This window comes from Macaca nemestrina, chromosome 17, assembly GCF_043159975.1.
Source record: "Macaca nemestrina isolate mMacNem1 chromosome 17, mMacNem.hap1, whole genome shotgun sequence".
NCBI lineage: Eukaryota > Metazoa > Chordata > Mammalia > Primates > Cercopithecidae > Macaca > Macaca nemestrina.
The window spans coordinates 33,126,969-33,151,247 of NC_092141.1; positions in this window are offsets into that span (position 1 = coordinate 33,126,969).

The window sequence follows — 24,279 nt, forward strand, 5'->3', positions numbered from 1 at the left end:
AATGTCCACTGTCAGAATGGACGAAAACAGTGTTTCCAAACTGCTGAGTGTAAAGAAACTTTTAACTCTGTGAGATGAATGCACACATCACAAAGTGGTTTCTCATATAGCTTCCTTCTAGTTTTTACCTTGGAATATTTGCTTTTTCACCATTGGCCTCAATGAGCTCCCAAATGTCCATTTGCAGAAAGGACAAAGATGGTGTTTCAAAACTGCTGATACCAAAGAAACGTTAAAATCGCTGAGAAGAATACACAATCACAAAGCAGTTTCTCAGAAAAGTTCTTTCTTCTATTTATCTGAAAATCTTTCCTTTTTCACCATAGGCCTCAATGCGCTCCTAAATATCCCCTTGCAGCTTTGACAAAATCAGTGTTTCTAAACTGCTGAATGAAAGACAGGTTTATCTCTGGGAGCTGAATGCAAACATCACAAAGCAGTTACTGAAATAGCTTCCTTCTAGTTTTTGTCCTGGGATATTTACTTTTTTGCCATTTTCCTAAATGAGCTACCAAATGTCCATTAACAGAATGGACAAAAACAGTGTTTCCAAACTGCTGAATCCAAAGAAAATTTCAAATCTGTGAGAAGAATGCACACTTCACAAAGCAGTTTCTCGGAATGTTCTTTCTTGTTTTTAATCCTAAGATGTTTCCTTTTTCACCGTAGACCTAAATGCATTCAAAAATATCCCATCACACATTCTACAAAAGCAGTATTTCCAAACTACTGAATGAAAAGGAAGGTTTAACTCTGCGAGATGAATACACACATCACAAAACGGTTTCTCAGATACCTTCCTTCTAGTTTTTACCTTGGAATACTTACTTTTTTGCCTTTGCCATCAGTGAGCTCCCAATTGTCCATTCACAGAATGGGGGAAAAAAACCAGAGTTTCCAAACTGCTGAATCCAAAGAAAGGTTCAAAACTACGAGAAGAACACACACACCACAAAGTAGTCTCTGAGAAACATTCTTCCTTGTTTTTGTCTGAAGTTGTTTCCTTTTTCACCATAAGCCTTAATGCACTCCCAAATATCCCTTTGCAGATTCTAAAAAACAGTGTTTCCAAATGGCTGAATAAAAATAAAGCTTTAATTCTGTGAGATGCACACATCAGAAAGCAGTTTCTCAGGTAGCTTCCTTGTAGTTTTTATCGTTGATATTTTCTTTATTGCCTTTGATCTTAATGAGTTCCTAACTTTCCACTCGAATAATGGACAAAGACAGTGTTTCCAAACTGCTGAATCCAAAAAAAATGTTGAACTATATGAGATGAATGCACACATCACAAAGCAGTTTCCCAGTAAGCATTTTTCTTATTTTTTCTCAAGATGATTCCTTTTTCACCAAAGGCCTCAATGTGCACCCAAATATCCCTTCACACATTTTACAAAAACAGTGTTTTAAAACTGCCTAATGAAAAGAAAAGGTTGTCTCTGCAACATGAATTCACCCATCACAAAGCGATTTCTCAGAGAGCTTCCTTCCAGGTTTTATCGAGGGTTATTAGCTTTTTCACCTATGGCCTCAATGAGCTCACAAAGGTCCATTTGCTCAGTGGACAAAAGCAGTGCTTCTAAACTGCTGAATCCAAAGAAAGTTTTAACACTGTGAGATGAATGCACACATCACAAAGCAGTTTCTCAGAAAGGTTCTTTCTTATTTTTATCTGAAGATGTGTCTTTTTTCACCAATGACCACAAAGCGCCAAATATCCTTTTGCACATTCTACAAAACTGTTTTTCCAAACTGCTGAATGAAAAGAAAGGTTTAACTCTGCGAGATGAATGCACATAACAAAGTGGTTTCTCAGAGAAATTCCTTCTAGTTTTTATCCTGCGATATTCATTTTTTCGCCTTTGGCCTCAATGAACTTTATTGTTTTTATCTGAAGATGTTTCATCCTCACTGTAGGCCTCAATATGCTCCCAAATATCCCATCAAACATTCTATAAAAACAGTGTTTCCAAACTGCTGAATGAAAAGGAAGATTTGATTATGTGAGATGAATGCACACATCACAAAGCAGTTTCTCAGGTAGCTTCCTTCTGGTTTTATGATGGAATATTTGCTTTTTTACCATTGGCCTCTATGAGCTCCCAAATGTTCATTTGCAGAATGCACAAAAACTCTGTTTCCAAATGTCTGAATCCAAAGAAAGTTTTAGCTCTGAGAGATGATTGTACACATCAGAAAGCAGTTTCTTAGAAAGCTTCTTTCTGGTTTTTATCTGAAGATGTTTTCTTTTTCACCATAGGCCTCAATGTGCTCCCAAATATCCCTTCACAGATTCTACAAAAACAGTGTTTCCAAACTTTGAATGAAAAGAAAACTTTAATTCTGTGACATGAATTCACACATCACAGAGCATTTTCCCAGATACCTTCCTTCTAGTTTGTATCCTGAAATATTCGCTTTTCACCTTTTGCCTTAATGAGCTCCAAAATGTCCATGGGCAGAATGGACAAAAATTGTTTCCAAAATGCTGTATCCAAAGAATGTTTTAACATTGTGAGATGAATGCGCACATCACAAAGAAGTTTCTCAGAAAGATTCTTTCTAGCTTTTATCTGAAGATATTTCCTTTTTCACCATAGGTCTGCATGCACTCCGAAATACCCCTTAGCAGATTCTACAAATACACTGTTTCCAAACTGCTGAGTGAAAAGAAAGTTGTAACTCTATGAAGTGAATGCACACATCTCAAAATGGTTTCTAACATAGCTACCTTCTAGTTTTTATTCTGGAATATTCAGTTTTCATAATTGGCCTCAATGGGCTCCCAAATGTCCACTCGCAGAACAGACTAAAACAGTGTCTCAGACTACCGAATCCAAAGAAAGGTTTAACTCCTTGATATGAATGCACACATCACAAAGCAGTGTCTCAGAAAGCTTTTTTCTACTTTTTATCTGAAGATATTCCGTTTTTCATTATAGGACTCAATGGGCTACAAATATGCCTTCACAGATTCTACAAAAACAGTGTTTCCAAGATGCTGAATTAAAAGAAAGGTTTAACTCTGTGAGATGAATGCACACATCAAAAAGCATTTTCTCAGATAGCGTCCTTTTACTTTTTATCTGTGGGTATTCCCTTTTTCACCATTGCCTTCAATGAGCTCATAAATATCCACTCACAGAATGGATGCAACAGTGTTTCCAAACTGCTGAATCCAAAGAAAGCTTTCACTCTGTGAGATGAATGCCCACATCACAAAACAGTTTCTCAGAATGGTTCTTTCTTGTTTTTCTCTGAAGATGTTTCTTTTCTCACCATAGGCTTCTATGCATTCTCAAATGTCCCTTCACAGGTTCTACAAAAAGAAAAAAACTCTGCGAGATGAATGCAAACATCACAAAGCCATTTTGCAGATAGCTTCCCTCTAGTTTTATTCTGGGATATTCGGTTTTTTGGAATTGCCCCCAAAGAGCTTCCAAACGTCCATTCACACAACGGACAAAACGGTGTTTCCAAGTCATTGAATCCGAAGAAATGTTTAAATCTGTGAGAAGAATGCACACATCACAAAGGAGTTTCTCAGAAAGCTTCTTCCTAGTGTTTATCTGACGATGTTTCCTTTTTCACCTTGGCCTGAATGTGCTCCCAAATATCCCTTCGTGGATAGTTCAAACACAGTGTTTCCAAACTGCTGAATGAAAATAAAGATTTACCTCTGTGAGATGAATGCACACGTCATAAAGAAGTTTCACATATAGCTTTCATCTAGGTTTTATCCTGGGATATTCACTTTTTCACCTCTGACATAAATGAGCTCCCAAATGTCCATTGACAGAATGCACAAAAACAGTGTTTCCATACTGCTGAATGTAAAGAAACTTTAACTCTGTGAGATGAATGCACACATCACAAAGCAGTTTCTCAGATAGCTTCCTTCTAGTTTTTATCCTTGGGTATTCAATTTTTGCCATTGACCTCAACGAGCTCCCAAATGTCCACTCACAGAATGGACAAAAACAAGGTTTACAAACTGCTGAATCCAAAGAAAGTTTTAACTCTGTGAGATGAGTGCACACATCACAAAGCAGTTTCTCAGAAAGCTTCTTTCTTGCTTTTATCTGAATTTGTTTTATTTTCCACCATTGACCTCAATGCCCTCCCAAATATCCATTTGTAGATTCTACAAAAACAGTGTTTCCAAACTGCTGAATGAAAGGAATGCTTTAACTCTGCAAGATGAATGCTCTCATCACAAAGGTGTTTCTCAGATAGATTTCTTCTTGATTTATCATGCCATATTCACTTTTCACTTTTTAGCCATTGGCTCAATCAGCTCTGAAATGTACATTTGCACAATGGACAAAAACAGTGTTTCCAAACGACTGAATCCAAAAAAGTTTTAACACTGTGAGACGAATGCAAAAATCACAAGGCAGTTTCTCAGAAGGTTTTTTACTAGTTTTTATCTGAAGGTGATTCTTTTTAACCACAGGCCTCAATGAGCTCCCAAATACTCCTTGGCACATTCTAAAAAGTCAGTGTTTCCAAACTGCTGAATGAAAACAAAGCTTTAACTCCATGAGATGAATGCTCACATCACAAAGCAGTTTCTCAGACAGCTTCCTTCTTGGTTTTTGTTTGTTTGTTTGTTTGATATTCACATATTTGCCTTTGGTCTCAATGAGCTTTGAAATGTTCATTGGCAGAATGGACAGAAACAGTTTTTCCAATCTGTTGAATCTAAAGAAATGTTTAACTCTGTGAGATGAAGGCACACAACACAAAACAGTTTCTCAGAAAGATTCTTTCCAGATTTCAGTTGAAGTTATTTCCTTTTTTGCCATAGGCCTCAAGGTACTCCAAAATATCCCTTCGCAGATTCTACAAAAACAGTGTTTCCAAATGGCTGATTGAAAAGAAAGTTTTAAATCTGTGAGATGAATGCACACATCACAGAGTGGTTTCTCAGATAGCCGTACTCTAGTTTTTATCTTGGGATATTCACTTTTTTGCCATTGGCCTCAATGAGCTCCCAAATGTCCACTGACAGAATGGACAAAAACAGTGTTTCCAAACTGTCGAATACAAAAAAAAAAAATTAAGTCTTTGAGATGAATGCACACATCATAAAGCAGTTTCTCACAAATCTTCTTTCTGGTTTATATCTGAAGATGTTTCCTTTTTCACCATAGACCTCAATAAGCTCCCAAATATCCCTTTGCAGATTCTACAAAAACAGTGTTTCTAAACTGCTGAATGAAAAGAAAGGTTTAAATCTGGGAGTTGAATGTACACATCACAAAGCAGTTTCTCTGATAGCTTCCATCTAGCTTTTTTCCTGGGATATTTGCTTTTTCGCCATTGGCCTCAATGTGTCCAAAATGTACATTCACAAAATGGACAAAAACAGTGTTTCCAAAGTGCTGAACCCAAAGAAGTGTTTAAATTGGTGAGGTGAATGCACATATTAGAAAGCATTTCTCAGAAAGCTTCTTACTAGTTTTTATCTAAAGATGTTTCCTTTTTCGCCACAGAACCAAATGCCCTCCTAATGTCCCTTTGCAGATATGACAAAAACAGTGTTTCCAAACTGGTGAATGAAAAGAACTTTTTAAACACTAGAGATGAATGCTTACATCACAAAGCAGTTTCTCAGCTAGCTTCCTTCTAGTTTTTCTTGTGGGATATTCTCTTTTTTGCCATTGGCCTCAATGAGCTCCCAAATGTCCATTCTCACAATGGACAAAAACAGTGTTTCCAAAGTGCTGAATCCAAAGAAAATTTTAACTCTGTGAGATGAATGCACATATCACAAAGCAGTTGCTCAGAAATCTTATTTTTTTAAATCTGAAGACGTTTCCTTTTTCACCATAGGCCTCAATGCACTCCAACTGTCCTCTCTCACATTCTACAAAAACAGCTTTTCCAAACTGCTGAATGAGATGAAAGGTTTAACTGTGTGAGATGAATGCACACATCACAAAGCCATTTCTCAGATACCTTCCATCTAGTTTTAACCTGGAATATTCTATTATTCACCACTATCCTCAATGAGCTCCAAAATGTCCATTTGCCAAAAGGACAAAAATAGTGTTTCCAAACTACTGAATCCAAAGAATGGTTTAATTATTTGAGATGAATGCACACATCACAAAGCAGTTTCTCACAAAGCTTCTTTCTAGCATTTGTCTGCAGAGGTTTCCTTTTTCACCACAGGACTCAATGCACTCCTGAATATCCCTTTGAAGATTCTACAAAAAGTGGTTCCAAACTACTGAATGAAAAGAAAGATTTTCATTCTGTGAAGGTATTTGCTTTTTTGCCATTGGCCTCAATGAACTCTGAAACGTCTACTCACAGAATTGAGAAAACCAGTGTTTCCAAACTGCTGAATCCAAACAATGGTTTAATTCTATGAGATGAATGCAGGCATCACAAAGCAGTTTCTCAGAAAGCTTCTTTCTAGTTTTTAACTGAAAATGATCTTTTTTCACCATAGGCTTCAATATGCTCCCAAATATTCCTTCTCAAATTCTACAAAAACAGGTTTTCCACACTGCTGAATGAAAAGAAAATTTTATCCCTACGAGATGAATGCACCCATCACAAAGAGATTTCTCAGACAGGGTCCTTCTAGTTTTGACCCGGATATATTAGTTTTTCACCATTAGCCTCAATGAGCTCCCAAATGTCCATTCATAGTATGGACAAAACCAGTATTTCCAAGCAGTTGAATTCAAAGAATTGTTTAACTCTGTAAGATGAATGCACAAATCTCAAACCAGTTTCTCAGAAAGCTTCTTACTTGTTTTTATCTGAAGATGTGTCCTTTTTCCCCGTAGGAATCAATGCACTCTAAAATATTCCTTTGCAGATTCTACAAAAACAGTGTTTTGAAACTACTTAATGAAAAAAATATTTAACTCTGTGAGATGAATGAATACATCACAAAGAATTTCCTCAGATGGCTTCCTTCTAGTTTTTTTCCTTGCTTATTTGCTTTTTCACCACTGGCCTTAATGAGCTCCCAAATGTCCATTCACACAATGGACAAAAATCGTGTGTCCAAACTGCTGAATCCAAGAAAACGTTTAACTCTGTGAAGTGAATGCATACAGCACAATACTGTTTCTCAGAAAGCTTCTTTCTAGTGTTTATCTGAAGACGTTTCCTTTTTCACCATAGGACTCATTACACTCCCAAATATCCCTTCGTAGATTCTACAAAAACAGTGTTTCCAAACTGCTGAATGGAAGGAAAGTTTTACCTCAGCAAGATGTCTGCACACATCACAAAGCAGTTTCTGAGATTGATTCCTTCTATATTTTATCCTGTGATATTTGGTTTTTCACTTTTGGCATCAATGAGCTCCAAAATGTTCATTGGCAGAAAGGAAAAAACAGTGTTTCTAAACTGGTGAATGAAAAGAAAGGTTTAACTCTGTGAGAAGAATTCACACATCACAGGGTGGTTTCTGAGATAGCTTCCTTCTCATTTTTACTTTGGAATATGTGCTTTTTCACCCTGGAGTCAATGAGCTCCCAAATGTCCATTCATATAATGGACAAAAACAGTCTTTTCATACTGCAAAATCCAAAGAAAGATTTAATTCTGTGAAGTGAATGCCCACATCACAAAGCAGTTTGTCAGAAAGCTTCTTTGTTGTTTTTATCTGAAGATGTTTCCTTTTTCTCCACAGGACTCAATGCTCTCCCAAATATCCCTGTGTAGGTTTTACGAAAACAGTGTTTCCAAAGTGCTGAATGAAAATAAAACTTTAAGTCTGCGAGAAGAAAGCACACATCATGAAGCAGTTTCTCAGATAGCTTCGTTCTAATTTTTATCATTAGGTATTCACTTTTTTGCCATTGGTCTCAATGAGGTACCAAATGTCCACTCGCAGAATGGACAAAAACACTGTTTCCATACTGCTGAATCCAAAGAAATGCTTAACTCTGTGAGATGAATGCACACATAACAAAGCAGTTTGTTAGAAAGTTTCTTTCTAATTTTATGTGAAGATATTTCCTTTTTCACCATAGACCTCAATGCACTCCCAAGTATCCCTTTGCAGATTCTACAACAGTGTTTCAAATCTGCTGAATGAAAGGAAAGCTTTAACTCCATGAGATGAATGCAAACACTCAAAAGTGATTTCTCAGATAGCTTCCTTGTAGTATTTAACCTGGTATATTCCCTTTTACAGCATTGACCTCAAAGAGTTTCCAAATGTTCAATCGCAGAAGAGAGAAAACAGTGTTTCCAAACTGATGAATCCAAAGAAACCTTTAACTCTGTGAGATGAATGCACACATCACAAAGTAGTTTCCTAGAAAGTTTCTTTCTAGTTTTTATCTGAAGATGTTTCATTTTTAACCATAGGCCTGAATGAACTCCCAGAAATCCCTTTGCAGATTCTACAAAAACAGTGTTTTCAGACTGCTGAATGCAAAGAAGGGTTTAAAGCTATGAATTGAATGCACACATCACAAAGCAGTTTCTCAGATAGCTTGCTTCTAGTTTTTATTCTTGAATATTCACTTTTTCACCATTGACCTCAATGAGCTCCCAAATGTCCATTCACAGAATGGACAAACACAGTGTTTTCAAACTGCTGAATCTAAAGAAAGATTTAACTCTGTGAGAAGAATGTGCAGATTACCAAGCAGTTTCTCAGAAAGCTTCTTTCTAATTTTTATCTGAAGATGTTTACTTTTTCACCATAGGCCAATGAACTCCCAAATATCACTTCATAGTTCTACAAAAACAGTGTTTAGAAACAACCGAATGAAAAGAAAGGTTTAACTCAGTGAGACAAAGGAACACATCAAAAACCATTTTCCCACATAGCTTCCTACCAGTTTTAATCATGGGATATTCCCTTTTTTGCTTTTGGCCTCAATGAGCTCCCAAATATTCATTCGCAGAATGGACAAAAACCGTTTTTTAAAAACTACTGAATCCAAAGAAATGCTTAACTCTGTGAGATGAATGCACACATCACAAAGCAGTTTCTTAGCTGATTTCTAGTTTTTATGTGAAGATATTTCCATTTCATCATAGACCTCAATGTGCTCCCATATATCCCTTCACAGATTCTACAAAAACAGTGTTTAAAAAATGCATGCTGAATGAAAAGAAAGGTTTAATTCTGTGAGATAAATGCAAACATCACAAAGCGATTTCTTACATAGCTTCCTTCTTGTTTTTATCCTGATATTTTCGCTTTTTCACCTTTGACCTCAATGAGTCTCCAAATGTCCAATCTCAGAATAGACAAAACTGTTTTTTCAAGCTGCTGAATCCAAAGAAAAGTTTAACTCAGTGAGATGAATGCACAAATCACAAAGTAGTTTCTCTGAGAGATTCTTTCTAGTTTTTATTCAAAGATATTTCCATTTTCACCTTAGGCCTCAAAACTCTCCCAATAACCCCTCACAGATCCTACAAAAACAGTGCTTCCAAACTGCTGAATGAAAAGAAAGGCATAAATCTGTGAGATGAACACACACATCACAAAGCAGTTTCTCAGATACCTTCCTTCTAGTTTTTATCCTGGGATATTCACTTTTTCGTTTTTGGCCTCAATGGGCTGCAAAATGTCCATTCACAATATCGAAAATAACAGTGTTTCCAAACTTCTGAATCCAAAGAAATGTTAACCTCTTTGAGATTTATACACTCATCACCAAGCAGTTTCTCAGAAAGCTTCTTTCTAATTTTTCTTTGAAGATATTTCCTTTTCTTACTATAAGCATCAATGCACTCCCAAATATCCCTTGGCAGATTCTACAAAAACAGTGGTTCCATACTGCTGAATGAAAAGAAAGGTTTAACTCTGTGAGGTGAATGTACACCTCACAATGCAGTTTCTCAGATAGCTTCCCCTTAGTTTTTATCCCTGGATATTCACTTTTTCGCCAGTGACCTCAATGAGCTCAAAAATGTCCATTTGCACCATAGACAAAAATACTGTTTCGAAACTGCTGAATCCAAAGAAAGGTATAAATCTATGAGAACAATGCACACATCACAAAACAGTTTCTCAGAAAGCTTCTTAATAGTTTTTACCTGCAGATGTTTCCTTTTTCACCATAAATCTCAACGTACTCCCATATATCCCTTCACAGATTCAATAAAAACAGTGTTTCCAAACTGCTGAATGTAAAGAAACATTTAGTTCTGCAAGATAAATGCACACATCATAAAGCAGTTTCACAGATAGCTTCCTTCTAGTTTTTATCCTGAGATATTTGAATTTTCAGATTTGGCCTCAATGAGTTCCCAAATTTCCATGGCAGAATGGACTAAAACAGTGTTTCCAAACTGCTGAATCAAAGGAAGTTTTAACTTGGTGAGTTGAATGCAATCATCACAAAACAGTTTCTTAGAAAATGTCTTTCTACTTTTTATCTGATTATGTTTCTTGTTTCACTATAGACCTCAAGTTCTTCCCAATATCCCTTGGCAGATTCTACAAAAACAGTGTTTCCAAATTGCTGAATGAAAATAAGGGTTTAACTGTGTGAGATGAATTTACACATCACAAAGCTGTTTCTCACATAGCTTCCTACTAGTATTTACTCTGGGTATTAACTTTTTTGTCATTGGCCTCAATGAGCTCCCATATGTCCACTCACAGAATGGAAAAAAACAATGTTTTCAAATTGCTGAATCCAAGGAAAGGTTCAACTCTGTGAGATGAATGCTCACATCACAGCAGTTTCTCAGAAAGCTTCTTTCTAGTTTTTCTGAAGATGTTTCCATTTTCATGATAATCCTCAATGTGCACCCAAATATCCCCTCAGAGATTCTACAAAAACCGTGTTTCCAAAGTGATTAATGAAAATAAAGTTTTTACTCTGTGAAATGAATGCACACATCACAATGCAGTTTGTCAGATAGCTTCTACCCAGTATTTATCCTGGGATATTCCCTTTTTCGCCATTGGCCTTGATGAGCTCCCAAGTGTCCATTTGCAAAATGGTGAAAAACACTGTTTCCAAACTGCTGAATCCAAAGAAAAGTTTAACTCAATGAGACGAATGCACAAATATCAAAGCAGTTTCTGAGAGGTTTTCTTTCGACCTTTTATGTGAATATGTTTCCTTATTCATTGTAGGCCTCAAAGGACTCCAAAATACTCCTTCACAGCTTCTACTAAAACACTAAAACAGTGTTTCCTAACTACTGAATGAAAAGAAAGGTTTAACTCTGTAAGATGAATACAAACATCACAAAGTGGATTCTCAGAGAGCTTCCTTCTAGTTTTTATCCTGTGATATTTTCTTGTTCTGCATTGGTCTCTGTGAGCTCCCAAATGTCAGTTTCAAGAATGGACAAAAACAGTGTTTCCAAACTGTTGAATCCAAAGAAAGTTTTAACCCTGAGAGATAAATGCCCATATTACCAAGTAGTTTATCAGAAAACTTCTCTAGTTTTTATCTGAATATGCTTCCTTTTTCACCGTAGTCCTCAATGTACTCCCAAATATGCCTTTGCAGATTCTACAAAAACAGTTTCCAAATTACTGAATGAAAAGAAAGGTTTAGCTCTGTGAGATGAATGCACACATCACAGAGCAGTTTCTCAGAAAGCGTCTTTTTGCTTTTATGTGAAAGTGTTTCCTTTTTCACCATAGGCCACAATGAACCCCCAAATATTCCTCGCAGATTCTATAAAAACAGTGTTGTCAAACTGCTTAATGAAAAGAAAGGTTTAACTCTGCAAGATGAATTTATGCATCACAAAGTGGTTTGTCAGTTAGATTTCTTCTAGTTTTTATCTACAGATATTTGCTTTTTCATCACTGGCCTCAATGAGCTCCCAAATGTCCATTCACAGAATGGTCAAAATCAGTGTTTTGAAACTGGTGAAAGGAAATAAAGTTTTAACTCTGTGAGCTGAATGTACACATCACAAAGCAGTTTCTCAGCAAGCTCTTTTCTGGATTTTATCTGAAATTTTTCTCTTTTCACCATAGGCCCACATGTGCTCCCAAGTCTCCCTTCACAGGTACTACAAAAATAATGTTTCAAAAACGCTGAATGAAAAGAAAGGTTTAACTCTCTGAGATGGATGCAATAATAACAACAGAGATTTCTCAGATACATTTTTACTAGATTTTACCCTGGAACATTCGCTTTGTGACCATTGGCCTCAATCAGTTCCCAACTATCCTATCGAAGAATGGACAAAAACAGTGTTTCCAAAATGCTGAATCCAAAGAAAAGTTTAACACTGTGAGATAAATGCACACATTACCAATCGGCTTCTCAGAAAGCTTCTTTCTAATTTTTGTCTGAATAGGTTTCCTTTTTCACCACAGTCCTCAATGTGCTCCAAAATATCCCTTTGAAGATTCTACAAAAACAGATTTCCAAATTACTGGATGAAAAGAATGGTTTAACTCTTTGAAATGAATGCACACATCACAAAACAGTTTCTCAGAAAGTTTCTTTCCTGTTATTATCTGAAGAGTTTCCTTTTTCACCATAGGCCACAATGCACTCCCAAATATCCCTTCACAGATTCTAAAAAAAAAAAAAAAAAAAAAAAAAAAAAAAAAAAAAGTGCTTCCAAACTACTGAATGAAAAGAAAGGTTTAAGTATGTGAGATGAAAGCACCCACCACAAAGTGGTATCTCAAATAGATTTCTCCTAGTTTTTATCCTGGGATATTCACTGTTTCATCATTGGCCTTAATGAGCTCCCAAATGTCCATTCACAAAATGAACAAAAACAGTGTTTCAAAACAGGTGAATCAAAAGTCGTTTTTAAATCTGTGAGCTGAATGTTCACATCACAGACCAGTTTCTCAGAAAGCTTCCTTCAGTTTTTATCTGAAATTGTTTCTTTTTTCACCAGAGACCCTAATGCACTCCCAATTCTCCCTTTGCAGATTCTACAAAAACAGTGTTTCAAAAATACTGAATGAAAAGAAAGGTTTAACTCTGCTAGATCAATGCTAACATGACAAAGCAATTTCTCAGATAGTTTCATTCTATTTTTTATCATGATATATTCACTTTTTTGCCATTGGCCTCAATGACTTCCCAAATGTCCATTCGTAGAATAGACAAGAGTGTTTCCAAACTGCTGAATCCAAAGAAAGGTTTAAATCTAAGAGAAGAATGCACACATCACAAAGCAGTTTCTCGGAATGCTTCTTTATAGTTTTTATCTGCAGATGACTCTTCTTAACCAGAGGCCTCAAAGCACTCCCAAACATCCCTTCACAGATTCTACAAAAACAGGGTTTCCAAAGTGGTGAAGGAAAAGAAAGGTTTAACTCTGTGAGATGAATGCACAAATCACAAAGCAGTTTCTGAGAGACCTTCTTTCTACTTTTTATGTGAGTATGCTTCCTTTTTCACTATAGGTCTCAAAATGCTCCCTAATATTCCTTTGCAGATTCTACAAAAACAGGGTTTCCAAACTGCTGAATGAAAAGAAAGTTTTAACTCTGTGAGATGGATGCACACATCACAAAGAGGATTCTCAGATAGCTTCCTTGCAGTTTTTATGCTAGAATATTCACTTTTTCAGCACTGTGTTCAGTGATCTCTCAAATGTCCATTAGTAGAATGGACAAAAACAGCGTTTCCAAACTGCTGAATCCAAAGAAAGGTTTAACTCTGTAAGATGAAGGCACACATCAAAAAGTAGTTGCTCAGAAAGCTTTCTTTCTAGCATTTATCTGAAGATGTTTCCTTGTTCACAATAAGCCTCAATGCATGCCCAAATATCCCTTCACAGGTTCTACAAAAACAGTGTATCCAAATCGTTGAAAGAAAAGAAAGGTTTAACTGTGCAAGATGAATGCACACATCACAAAGTGGTTTCTCATATGGCTTCCTCCTAGTTTTTATCCTTGGTTATTCCCATTTTCCCCATTGGCCTCAACGAGTTCCCAAATGTCCACTTACAAAATGGACAAAAACAACGTTTCCCAACTGCTGAATGCAAAGAACGCTTTACCCCTGTGAGAGGAAGGCACACATTGTAAAGCAGTTTCTCAGAAAGCTTCTTTCCAGTTTTTAGTTGAAGATGTTTCCTTTTTCACTGTAGGCCTCAGTGGGCCCCAAATATCCCTTTGCAAATTCTACAAAAACAGTGTTTCCAAACTGCTGAATGAAAAGAAAGGTTTAACTCTGTGAGATGTGTGAACACACCAAAAAGCGGTTTATCAGATAGATTCCTTGCAGTTTTTATCCTGGGATATTTTCTTTGTCACTATTTGCCTAAATGAGCTCCAGAGTGTCCATTCACAGAACGGACAAAAACACTGTTTCTAAATTGCTGAATGCGAAGAAAGTTTTAACTCTGTGAGATGAATGCAAGAATCACCAAGAAGTTTCTTAGAAAACTTCTTTCAATTTTTTTTTCTGTAGAATATTCGTTTTTCACCACGGGCCTCAATGCAATCCCAAATATCTTTCTGCAGATTCTACAAAAACAGTGTTTACAAACTGCTGAATGAAAGTGAATGTTTAACTCTGTGAGATGAATGCACACATCACAAAGCGGATTCTCAGAGAGATTCCTTCTAGTTTTTATTCTTGGATATTCTCTTTTTCGCCATTGGCCTCAATGATCTCCCAAAAATCCATTGGCAGAATGAATAAAAACAGTGTGTACAAGTGCAGAATCCAGAGAAAGGTTTACCTCTGTGAGATGAATGCTCACATCACAAAGCAGTTTCCCTAAAAGCTTCTTTCTAGTTTTTATTAGAAGATGTTAAATTTTTCATCATAGATCTCAATGTCCTCCAAGATATCCCCTTAAAGTTTCTACAACAACAGGGTTTCCAGAGAGCTGAATGAAAAGAAAAGTTGAACTTTGTGATCTGAATGCACACATTACAAAGTGGTTTCTCAGAAAGCTTCATGATAATATTTATCCTGGGATATTCACTATTCAATATTGGCCTCCATGAGATCCCAAATGTCAACTCCCAGAATGGACAAAATCTGTGTTTCCAAACTTCTGAATCCAAAGAAGTTTAACTCTGTGAGATGAAAGCATACATCTTAAAACAGTTTCTAAGAAAGGTTATTTCTAGTTTTTATCTGTAGATGCTTCCTTTTTCACCATAGGCCTCAACGTGCTCCCAAATATCCCTTCAGAGATTCTACAAAAACAGTGTTTCCAGACTGATGAAAGAAAACAAAGGTTTAACACTGTGAGCAGAATGCACACATCACAACTCAGTTTCTCGATAGCTTCCTTGTAGTTTTTATCCTAGGATAATCTCTTTTTTGCCATTGGCCTCAATGAGCTCCCAAATGTCCATTCCAGAATAGACAAAAACTATTTCCAAACTGCTGAATCCAAAGAATGGTTTAACTATATGAAATGGAAGCACACATCACACATCAGCTTCTCAGAAACCTTCTTTCTTGTTATTATCTGAAGATGGTTGCTTTTTCACCATCGGCCTCAGTGCACTCCCAAATATCACTTCACAGATACTACTAAAGTAGTGTTTCCAAAATGCTGAATGAAAAGAAAGGTTTAATTCTGTGAGATAAATGCACAGATCACAAAGTGGGTTGGAGTGTAGATTTCTTCTAGTTAGTATCCTGTGATATTCGTTATTTAGCATTTGGCCTCAATGAGCTGCAAAATGTCTATTCGCTGAATGGACAAAAACAATGTTTCCAAACTGCTGAATCCAAAGAAAGGTTTAGACCTGTGAGATGAATGCACACATCACAAAGCAGGTTCTCAGAAAGATTCTTTCCTGGGGGGCGGAGCAAGTTGGCCGAATAGGAACAGCTCCAGTCGCCAACTCCCAGCGCGAGCGACACAGAAGACCGGTGATTTCTGCATTTTCAACTGAGGTACTGGGTTCATCTCACTGGGGAGTGCCGGACAATCGGTGCTGGTCAGCTGCTGCAGCCCAACCGGCGAGAGCTGAAGCAGGGCGAGGCATCGCCTCACCTGGGAAGCGCAAGGGGGAAGGGAATCCCTTTTCCTAGCCAGGGGAACTGAGACACACAACACCTGGAAAATCAGGTAACTCCCACCCCAATACTGCGCTTTAAGCAAACAGGCACACCAGGAGATCATATCCCACACTTGGCCGGGAGGGTCCCACGCCCACAGAGCCTCCCTCATTGCTAGCACAGCAGTCTGCGATATCGCGGCAAGGCAGCAGCGAGGCTGGGGGAGGGGCGCCCGCCAATGCTGAGGCTTAAGTAGGTAAACAAAGCTGTTGGAAAGCTGGAACTGGGTGGAGCTCACAGCAGCTCAAGGAAACATGCCTGTCTCTGTAGACTCCACCTCTGGGGACAGGGCATAGTAAACAATAACAAAAACAGCAGAAACCTCTGCAGATGCAAACGACTCTGTCTGACAGCTTTGAAGAGAGCAGTGGATCTCCCAACACGGAGGTTGAGATCTGAGAAGGGACAGACTCCCTGCTCAAGAGGGTCCCTGACCCCTGAGTAGCCTAACTGGGAGAAATCCCCCACTAGGGGCAGTCTGACACCCCACACCTCACAGGGTGGAGTACACCCCTGAGAAGAAGCTTCGAAAGCAAGAATCAGACAGGTACACTCGCTGTTCAACAATATTCTATCTTCTGCAGCCTCTGCTGCTGATACCCAGGCAAACAGCGTCTGGAGTGGACCTCAAGCAATCTCCAACAGACGTACAGCTGAGGGTCCTGACTGTTAGAAGGAAAACTATCAAACAGGAAGGACACCTACACCAAAACCCCATCAGTACATCACCATCATCAAAGACCAGGGGCAGATAAAACCACAAAGATGGGGAAAAAGCAGGGCAGAAAAGCTGGAAATTCAAAAAATAAGAGCGCATCTCCCCTGGCAAAGGAGCGCAGCTCATCGCCAGCAACGAATCAAAGCTGGATGCAGAATGACTTTGACGAGATGAGAGAAGAAGGCTTCAGTCCATCAAACTTCTCAGAGCTAAAAGAGGAATTATGTAGCCAGCGAAAAGAAACTAAAAATCTTGGAAAAAAAAGTGATGGCTAGAGTAATCAATGCAGAGAAGGTCATAAACGAAATGAAAGAGATGAAAACCATGACACGAGAAATACGTGACAAATGCACAAGCTTCAGTAACCGACTCGATCAACTGGAAGAAAGAGTATCAGCGATTGAGGATCAAATGAATGAAATGAAGTGAGAAGAGAAACCAAAAGAACAAAGAAGAAAAAGAAATGAACAAAGCCTGCAAGAAGTATGGGATTATGTAAAAAGACCAAATCTACGTCTGATTGGGGTGCCTGAAAGTGAGGGGGAAGATGGAACCAAGTTGGAAAACACTCTTCAGGATATCATCCAGGAGAACTTCCCCAACATAGTAGGGCAGGCCAACATTCAAATCCAGGAAATACAGAGAATGCCACAAAGATACTCCTCGAGAAGAGCAACTCCAAGACACATAATTGCCAGATTCACCAAAGTTGAAATGAAGGAAAAAATCTTAAGGGCAGCCAGAGAGAAAGGTCGGCTTACCCACAAAGGGAAGCCCATCAGACTAACAGCAGATCTCTCGGCAGAAACTCTCCAAGCCAGAAGAGAGTGAGGGCCAATATTCAACATTCTTCAAGAAAACAATTTTCAACCCAGAATTTCATATCCAGCCAAACTAAGTTTCATAAGTGAAGGAGAAATAAAATCCTTTACAGATAAGCAAATGCTTAGAGATTTTGTCACCACTAGGCCTGCCTTACAAGAGACCCTGAAGGAAACACTAAACACGGAAAGGAACAACCGGTACCAGCCATTGCAAAAACATGCCAAAATGTAAAGACCATCGAGGCTAGGAAAAAACTGCATCAACTAATGAGCAAAATAACCAGTTAATATCATAATGGCAGGATCACGTTCACACATAACAATCTTAACCTTAAATGTAAATGGACTAAATGCTCCAATTAAAAGACACAGACTGGCAAACTGGATAAAGAGTCAAGACCCATCAGTCTGCTGTATTCAGGAGACCCATCTCACACGCAGAGACATACATAGGCTCAAAATAAAGGGATGGAGGAAGATTTACCAAGCAAATGGAGAACAAAAAAAAGCGGGGGTTGCAATACTAGTCTCTGATAAAACAGACTTTAAACCATCAAAGATCAAAAGAGACAAAGAAGGCCATTACATAATGGTAAAGGGATCAATTCAACAGGAAGAGCTAACTATCCTTAATATATATGCACCCAATACAGGAGCACCCAGATTCATCAAGCAAGTCCTTAGAGACTCACAAAGAGACTTAGACTCCCATACAATAATAATGGGAGACTTCAACACTCCACTGTCAACATTAGACAGATCAACGAGACAGAAAGTTAACAAGGACATCCAGGAATTGAACTCATCTCTGCACCAAGCAGACCTAATAGACATCTATAGATCTCTCCATCCCAAATCAACAGAATATACATTCTTCTCAGCACCACATCGTACTTACTCCAAAATTGACCACGTAATTGGAAGTAAAGCACTCCTCAGCAAATGTACAAGAACAGAAATTATAACAAACTGTCTCTCAGACCACAGTGCAATCACACTAGAACTCAGGACTAAGAAACTCAATCAAAACCGCTCAACTACATGGAAACTGAACAACCTGCTCCTGAATGACTACTGGGTACATAACGAAATGAAGGCAGAAATAAAGATGTTCTTTGAAACCAATGAGAACAAAGATACAACATACCAGAATCTCTGGGACACATTTAAAGCAGTGTGTAGAGGGAAATTTATAGCACTAAATGCCCACAAGAGAAAGCAGGAAAGATCTAAAATTGACACTCTAACATCGCAATTAAAAGAAGTAGAGAAGCAAGAGCAAACACATTCGAAAGCTAGCAGAAGGCAAGAAATAACTAAGATCAGAGCAGAACTGAAAGAGGTAGAGACACAAAAAACCCTCCAAAAAATCAATGAATCCAGGAGTTGTTTTTTTGAAAAGATCAACAAAATTGACAGAACACAAGCAAGACTAATAAAGAAGAAAAGAGAGAAGAATCAAATCGATACAATTAAAATTGATAAAGGGGATATCACCACCGACCCCACAGAAATACAAACTACCATCAGAGAATACTATAAACACCTCTACGCAAATAAACTGGAAAATCTAGAAGAAATGGATAATTTCCTGGGCACTTACACTCTTCCAAGACTAAACCAGGAAGAAGTTGAATCCCTGAATAGACCAATAGCAGGCTCTGAAATTGAGGCAATAATTAATAGCCTACCAACCAAAAAAAGTCCAGGACCAGATGGATTCACAGCTGAATTCTACCAGAGGTACAAGGAGGAGTTCGTACCATTCCTTCTGAAACTATTCCAATCAATAGAAAAAGAGGGAATCCTCTCTAACTCATTTTCTGAGGCCAAAATCATCCTGATACCAAAGCCTGGCAGAGACACAACAAAAAAAGAGAATTTTAGACCAATATCCCTGATGAACATCGATGCAAAAATCCTCAATAAAATACTGGCAAATCGGATTCAGCAGCACATCAAAAAGCTTATCCACCATGATCAAGTGGGCTTCATCCCTGGGATGCAAGGCTGGTTCAAAATTCTCAAATCAATAAACATAATCCAGCATATAAACAGAACCAAAGACAAGAACCACATGATTATCTCAATAGATGCAGAAAAGGCTTTTGACAAAATTCAACAGCCCTTCATGCTAAAAACGCTCAATAAATTCGGTATTGATGGAACGTACCTCAAAATAATAAGAGCTATTTATGACAAACCCACAGCCAATATCATACTGAATGGGCAAAAACTGGAAAAATTCCCCTTGAAAACTGGCACAAGACAGGGATGCCCTCTCTCACCACTCCTATTCAACATAGTGTTGGAAGTTCTGGCTAGGGCAATCAGGCAAGAGAAAGAAATCAAGGGTATTCAGTTAGGAAAAGAAGAAGTCAAATTGTCCCTGTTTGCAGATGACATGATTGTATGTTTAGAAAACCCCATTGTCTCAGCCCAAAATCTCCTTAAGCTGATAAGCAACTTCAGCAAAGTCTCAGGATACAAAATTAATGTGCAAAAATCACAAGCATTCTTATACACCAGTAACAGACAAACACAGAGCCAAATCATGAATGAACTTCCATTCACAATTGCTTCAAAGAGAATAATATACCTAGGAATCCAACTTACAAGGGATGTAAAGGACCTCTTCAACGAGAACTACAAACCACTGCTCAGTGAAATAAAAGAGGACACAAACAAATGGAAGAACATACCATGCTCATGGATAGGAAGAATCAATATAGTGAAAATGGCCATACTGCCCAAGGTAATTTATAGATTCAATGCCATCCCCATCAAGCTACCAATGAGTTTCTTCACAGAATTGGAGAAAACTGCTTTAAAGTTCATATGGAACCAAAAAAGAGCCCGCATCTCCAAGACAATCTTAAGTCAAAAGAACAAAGCTGGAGGCATCATGCTACCTGACTTCAAACTATACTATAAGGCTACAGTAACCAAAACAGCATGGTACTGGTACCAAAACAGAGATATAGACCAATGGAACAGAACAGAGTCCTCAGAAATAATACCACACATCTACAGCCATCTGATCTTTGACAAACCTGAGAGAGACAAGAAACGGGGAAAGGATTCCCTATTTAATAAATGGTGCTGGGAAAATTGGCTAGCCATAAGTAGAAAGCTGAAACTGGATCCTTTCCTTACTCCTTATACAAAAATTAATTCAAGATGGATTAGAGACTTAAATGTTAGACCTAATACCATAAAAATCCTAGAGGAAAACCTAGGTAGTACCATTCAAGACATAGGCATGGGCAAAGACTTCATGTCTAAAACACCAAAAGCAACGGCAGCAAAAGCCAAAATTGACAAATGGGATCTCATTAAACTAAAGAGCTTCTGCACAGCAAAAGAAACTACCATCAGAGTGAACAGGCAACCTACAGAATGGGAGAAAATTTTTGCAATCTACTCATCTGACAAAGGGCTAATATCCAGAACCTACAAAGAACTCAAACACATTTACAAGAAAAAAACAAACAACCCCATCAAAAAGTAGGCAAAGGATATGAACAGACAGTTCTCAAAAGAAGACATTCATACAGCCAACAGACACATGAAAAAATGCTCATCATCACTGGCCATCAGAGAAATGCAAATCAAAACCACAATGAGATACCATCTCACACCAGTTAGAATGGCGATCATTAAAAAGTCAGGAAACAATAGGTGCTGGAGAGGATGTGGAGAAATAGGAACACTTTTACACTGCTGGTGGGATTGTAAACTAGTTCAACCATTATGGAAAACAGTATGGCGATTCCTCAAGGATCTAGAACTAGATGTACCATATGACCCAGCCATCCCATTACTGGGTATATACCCAAAGGATTATAAATCATGCTGCTATAAAGACACATGCACACGTATGTTTATTGCGGCACTATTCACAATAGCAAAGACTTGGAATCAACCCAAATGTCCATCAGTGACAGATTGGATTAAGAAAATGTGGCACATATACACCATGGAATACTATGCAACCATAAAAAAGGATGAGTTTGTGTCCTTTGTAGTGACATGGATGCAGCTGGAAACCATCATTCTTAGCAAACTATCACAAGAACAGAAAAGAAAACACCGCATGTTCTCACTCATAGGTGGGAACTGAACAATGAGATCACTTGGTCTCAGGAAGGGGAACATCACACACCGGGGCCTATCATGGGGAGGAGGGAGGGATTGCATTGGGAGTTATACCTGATGTAAATGACGAGTTGATGGGTGCTGACGAATTGATGGGTGCAGCACACCAACATGTCACAAGTATACATATGTAACAAACCTGCACGTTATGCACATGTACCCTAGAACTTAAAGTATAATAATAATAAATAAATAAATAAAGATTCTTTCTTGTTTTTATCTGAAGATATTTCCTTTTCACCTCAGGCCTTAATTCACTCCCAAATATCAGTTCTCAGATTCTACAGAAACATTGTTTGTGAACTGCTGAATGAAAACACAGGTTTAACTCCATGAGACGAATGTTCACATCACAAAGTGGTTTCCCAGACAACTTCCTTCAAGTTTTTAAACTTGGGATACTCTCTTTTCACCGCTGACCTCAATGTCACTCACAGAATGGACAAAAACAAAAACAGTGATTCCAAACTGCCAAATCCTAAGAAATGTTTAACTCTGTGAGATGAATACACACATCAGAAAGCCATTTTTCAGGAAGCTTCCTTCTTGTTTTATCTGAAGATGTTTCCTTTTTCACTATAGGGCTAAATGTGCTCCCAAATATCTTTTCACAGATTCTAAAAAATGGTGTTTCCAAACTTCTGAATGAAAAGAAAAGTTTAACTCTGCGAGATGAATGCCCACATCACAAAGCAGATTTTTACATAGCTTCCTTGTAGTTTTTATCCATGAATATTTGCTTTTTTTCCATTGGTCTTAATGAGATCTGAAATGTCCATTCACACAATGGATAAAAACATGTTTCCAAAGTGCTGAATCCAAAGAAAGTTTAAATCTGCGAGATAAAGGCACAGATCACCGAGCAGTTTCTCAAAAACTTTCTTTCCAGTTTTTATTCGAAGATGTTTCCTTTTCACCACAGACCTCAATGTGCTCAGAAAAATCTCTGTGCAGATTCTTTAAAACCAGTGTTTCCAAACTTCTAAATGAAAAGAAAGGTTTAACTCTGTAAGATCAATGCACACATCACAAAGCAGATTCTCAGATAGCTTACCTCTAGTTGTTATCCTGGGATATTCTGTTTTTCACCATTGGCCTCAATGAATTGCCAAATGTCTGTTCACGGAATGGAAAAAACAGTGTCTCAAACCTACTGTATCCAAAGAGAGTTTTATCTCTGTAGCATGAAAGCACACACCATAAATGAGTTTCTCAGAAACCTTCTTTCTTGTTTTTATCTGAAGATGTTTCATTTTTCACCACAGGCCTCAATGCAGTCACAAATACCATTTGCAGATTGTACAAAAACAGTGTTTCTACTGCTGAAGGAAAAGAAACGTTTAACTCTGTGATCTGAATGCACACATTACAAAGCAGTTTCTCAGATAGATTCCTTTGAGTTTTTATTCTGGGATGTTCTCTTTTTCACCATTGGCCACGAAAAGCTCTCAAATGTCCCTTCACAGAATAGACAAAAATATTTTTTCCAAACTGTTAAATCCAAAGAAAGGTTTAACTCTGTGAAATGAATGCACACATCAAAAAGCAGTTTCTCAGAAGCTTATTTCTACTTTTTATCTGAAACTGTTTCCTTTTTCACCATAGACCAATGCAGTCCCAAATGTCCCTTCATAGATTGTATAAAAAGAGTGTTTCCAAATTGTTGAATGAAAAGAAATGTTTAACTGTGAGATGAATGCACACACCACCATGCAGTATCTCAGATAGTTTCCTTCTAGTTTTTATCCTTGGATATTCGTTTTTTCACCATTGGCTGCAGTTTGCTCCTAAATGTCCATTCAAAGAATGGACAAAAACTGTTTCCAATCTGTTGAACCAAAAGAGAGGTTTAAGTCTGTGAGATGAATGCACTCATCACAAAGCATTTTCCTGGAAAGCTTCTTTCTAGTTTTATCTGAAGATATTTCCTATTTCACTCTAGGCCTGAATGCTCTCCAAATATCCTTTCATTTATTCTAAAAAACAGTGTTTCCAAACTGCTGAATGAAAAGAAAACTTTAACTCTGTAAGATGAATATACACATCACAATGTGTTTTTCAATATAGCTTCCTTTTAGTTTTCATCCTGCGATATTTCCTTTTATCCATTGGTTTCAACGAGCTCAAAAATGACCACTTGCAAACTGGACAAAAACAGTGTTGGCAAATTGCAAAATCCAAATAACAGTTTAACCCTGTGAGATGAATGCACACATCACAAATCAGTTTCTCAGAAAGCTTCTTTCTACTTTTTATATGAAGATGTTTCCTTTTTCACCATAGACCTCAGTTGCTGCCAAATATCCCTTCGCAGATTCTACAAAAACATTGTTTCTAAACTGCTGAATGAAAAGAAGGTTTATGTCTGAGAGATGAATGCACACATCAAAAAGCAGTTTCTCAGACAGCTTTCTTCTAGTTTTTATCCTGGGATATTCACTTTTTCACCATTGGCCTCAGTGAGCTCCAGAATGTCCATACGCAGAATGGATAAAAACAGTGTTTCCAAATTGCCAAATCTGGTGAAACGTTTGTCTCGATGAGATGAATGCACAACTCACTAAGCAGTTTTTCAGAAAGATTCTTCCTGTTTTTTATCTGAAGT